The following is a 4,298-nucleotide window of genomic DNA, read 5'->3' on the forward strand; positions in this document are numbered from 1 at the left end:
TTCAGTTTTTGTGATTTAGCGTTGGGTGATGATTGCAAGCATTATCCTAAGCCATTATATTAACTTTTCTTGGGAAAGAGAGTTAGTATTGGTAAGATTGAATGACAATGACTCGAGGCGTTAACCCTCGTTTAATAGACTGACTTAGGGATAAGAACAATTCTAAATTGGCATTATTGGTTATTCTTCGATTGCAACTCTTTTACATTTGGAAGAATCATAAACAGGAAATACGACTTAACTGTTGGAAAACATGAAGAAGTCCTTAAGAGACCAAGTGCATATTCATAGAACAACCATTAGGAGTATATCACATTGAAACCTGAAGCATAATATCTAATCACATTGGGGAACACAACCTTAGTCTCTATTTCGCATTAAATACAATTTCAGTCAAAATACTTAATTACATTATTCAGCAACTATTTCAAACTATCAAGAATAAGATTAAATCCTTTAAAGACTAGTATCGCATACGATTAGTACTCTTTTCTCTCCATATTCCCTGTGGGATTTGACCCCAACCTTGTTGGGTTACTATATTTGACAACGTCCACTTTACGCCATTAATAGGTGTAATTTGAGCGTATCAAATTTTGGTGCCGTCGCCGGGGAATACGGTTTAGAAATTACTAATTGTTGTGTACTTTTCTTTAAACCTTTTTCTATTCCATCACACCTTGTTTGCTGTTGTAGTAAACCAGGTGAACATGGCAGGAAGACCCAATCGCAATCAAGGGGGAATCCAAGTGAACCATCCTGCACCAGAAGAAGAGGAGGATGAGAATGTATTTGCGGAATTCATTAACGAAGCTGATTATGCTTCTGCTGTAGTTCCTCCTAGAACGGGAAATGCAAATTTCAAAATTGACAGTTCTATCAGCTATTGAAACTTGAAGGCTATTTCCGAAATTCTTCGGAGGATTGTCCACTCCGACACCTAAAGAATTTCCTGCATGTATGTTCTCAACAATCCCAAGGTGCTGTTCCTGTTGATGCACTGCGGTTACGAGTCTTCAAATATTCCTTGGCTGGCCAAGCAAGGGAATGGTATGAAAAGCTCCCCAGCAATACCATTCATACCTGGAACGAGTTAGCCAATATATTCTTGAAAAAGTGGTTTCCACCAAGCAGAAAGGCTGAGCTTAGGGACAAGATCTTTCAGTTCAAACAACTTCCGGGGGAACAACTATATGCAGCATGGGAGCGTTTCAAATATTATCTAGCTCAATCTTCGACCCATGGATTTTCGGATGCTATCCTCACCGAGAAATTCTACAAGGGGTTAGATACCATGAATCAAATTACTGTCAACACTGCAGCTGGGGGATGCTTCATGGACAAATCATTTGTCAACATCACCAGGTTGCTCGACAAGCTTACTGCCCACAACCAAGCTTGGCATTCTAGTGATAGTGAAACCCTGTCATATGGTAGTGCCTCTACTGTCGCGGTGGCCAAATAAAATCATGAGCGAGATCATGCTTTTGCTCAATTGCAAACCACCGTGGATTTATTATCGAAGAGGCTTATGGAGAAAGAAGCCAAAGGTGTGAATGTTGTCGAGGAGATGCCACCTCATGCTCCCGGAATGTACCAAGTCTCTGAAGAAGCTTATCTAGAGGGGCAGCCACAATATGAAGATGCGAATTATGTCAACAACTCGCAAGGGGGCTATCAAAGGCAAAATTATCAAGGTCCCGGTAATCACCCATGGCAAAAGCCTCAACAACAATTTCAAGGAAACAATTATGGAAGAAATGATCAGGGCAATCCAAATCAAGGGAATTACAACAACTATAATTATGGAAACAAGAGTTCGAACCCCTACATCCCACCTAGGGGGAAAGCATCTAATTCCCAACAGTGGAGAGATAATTCAGCTAGCAACTCTGCTGGCAACACGTCTAATGATTCTGCGGAACTGAAAAGTATGATGCAGAAAATGCTGATGAATCAAGACAGAACAGAGAGAACAATCAAGGGAATGTCTCAGGTCCAACTATCTCATTCAGCTTCCATTCAGAAGCTTGAAGCGCAATTCAGAGACCTTTCCCGAGAAGTGCATACTCCTCAACAGGGACAACTACCGAGTGATACAATTCCAAATCCAAAAGGTAGTGGAGTAAACTCTGTGGAGAATGTACTTGCTATTAGCACCAGAAGTGGAAAAATACTTCAAGGTGCTAATAAAAAGGTGATTGATCTGGAACCAATTGTTGAAAAAGAAGCGCAGCCTGATGTATCTGATGATATTGTAGAAGAAGAAACAGAGGAGGAAGTCCCTATTATAGCGGAAGAGGAGCAGAACCTTGATAATCTCAAGACACAAGGAGAAAAACAGGAAAAGGAAAAGGCAAAACTTCTTGGTGCTCTTCGCCCTTTGAGCCAATTGTTCAAATCTTCACCGCCTTTTCCTCAAAGGCTAGTGAGAAAAATAGAAGATGAGAAGTGCTTGCGATTTTATGATCAACTCAAGCTGTTGACGATGAACATTCCTTTCATGGACACTGTCCAAGAAATGCCCGACTTTGCTAAGTATTTGAAGGATCTTTTAACAAAGAAAAAGGAGCCATTGAAACACGACACTGTGGGTATCACTCACCGCGTTAGTGCTATTCTTTCCAAGACCACAGTGCAAAAGAAGGATGATCCTAGAGCATTCGCAATTCCATGCACCATAGGGCAGCAGGATTTCGCCAGGGCTTTGTGTGATAACGGGGCTAGCATAAATCTTATGCCCCTGGAAATTTTCAAGATATCGGGGCTAGCAATGACAAGGCCAACTACCATGAGGTTGCAGATGGCTAACAAATCGATAAAAAGACTAGTGGGGGTAGTTGATGATATGCTGGTTCAAATCGGGGAATTCCTACTGCCGGCAGATTTCGTGATTCTTGATTGTGCTATTGATCAAGAAATTCCTATCATTTTGGGAAGACCTTTCCTTGCGACAGGAAGGGCTCTTATGGATTCCGAGAAGCACGAGATCAAGTTCCGGGTGAACGATGAGAAGGTGACTTTTCACGCTAGCAAAGGCATGAAATTACCTAGTATTTCAGTCATAAACTCTGTTGATGAGGTGGATGAAGCAGTGGAATTTAAAATGGACGAAGAATGCTTGAGTGAAGCATTATTGGCCGTCTTGGTGAATTTTGATGCCGAACAAATGGAGGGATATATTGAGACAGTGAATTCACTCACCGGTCTGGGGTCTTACTCTTATGAGCCCAAGAAACTGTCTCTTGATTTAGAGAAGCGAACAAATCCTCCAGCAAAACCATCAATCATTGAGCCACCGAAGTTGGAACTCACGCAACTTCCATCCCATCTTAAATATGTGTTTCTTGGAGTAAATGCTACTCTTCCTGTTATTGTGTCATCACTTCTGAATGAGGGCCAAATTCAAAGACTCATCGCAGTCTTGAGAAAACATTTAAGAGCTTTGGGTTGGACTATTGCAGACATCCGGGGGATTCCCTCCGGAATTTGTGAGCACCGAATTCAGTTGGAGAAGGAAAGTTCACCAAGTGTTGAGCATCAGCGAATATTGAATCCACCGATGCAAGAAGTGGTAAAGAAAGAGTTTATTAAGTGGCTAGATGCTGGGGCGGTTTACCCGATTGCCAACAGTCCATGGGTAAGTCCAGTCCAATGTGTGCCAAAGAAAGGGGGCATCACTGTTGTCCCTAACTCAAAAAATGAGTTGATTCCGACAAGAACTGTCACCGGTTGGAGAGTGTGTATGGATTACCGGAAGCTGAACACGGCATCTTGCAAAGATCATTTCCCTATGCCTTTTATTGATCAAATGCATGATCGGCTAGCTGGAAGGTCTTATTATTGTTTCTTGGATGGGTACTCAGGATACAACCAGATCAACATTGCATTGGAAGACCAAGAAAAAACTGCTTTCACTTGTCCCTATGGGACATTCGCTTTCAGCCGGATGCCATTTGGTCTTTGCAATGCCCCGGCTACTTTCCAACGATGCATGATGTCCATATTCTCCGACATGGTTGAAAACTTTCTTGAAGTATTCATGGATGACTTCTCTGTGGTGGGAGATTCATTCGATGAATGTTTAGACCATCTTGATCGGGTGCTGCAAAGATGTGAGGAGACAAACCTCATCCTCAACTGGGAGAAGTGTCATTTTATGGTAAAGGAGGGAATTGTCCTTGGCCATAAGATTTCAGAAAGAGGGATTGAGGTTGATCAAGCCAAAATCGATGTGATTTTACAACTCCCTCCGCCCATTTCAATAAAAGGAGTTCGGAGTTTCTTGGGACACGTCG

The 4,298-nt window shown here is 42.1% G+C and overlaps 1 non-coding gene across 1 annotated transcript; it reads right to left on the minus strand.

Annotated features, from left to right (window-relative positions):
• Nucleotides 1-1,141: 1,141 nt before the first annotated feature.
• LOC132608497 (small nucleolar RNA R71) lies at nt 1,142-1,248 on the minus strand. Its single transcript, XR_009570412.1, has one exon. It is a non-coding gene; the product is annotated as a small nucleolar RNA R71 (small nucleolar RNA).
• Between the last annotated feature and the right edge of the window lie 3,050 nt (nt 1,249-4,298).

This window comes from Lycium barbarum, chromosome 8, assembly GCF_019175385.1.
Source record: "Lycium barbarum isolate Lr01 chromosome 8, ASM1917538v2, whole genome shotgun sequence".
Classification (NCBI taxonomy): domain Eukaryota; kingdom Viridiplantae; phylum Streptophyta; class Magnoliopsida; order Solanales; family Solanaceae; genus Lycium; species Lycium barbarum.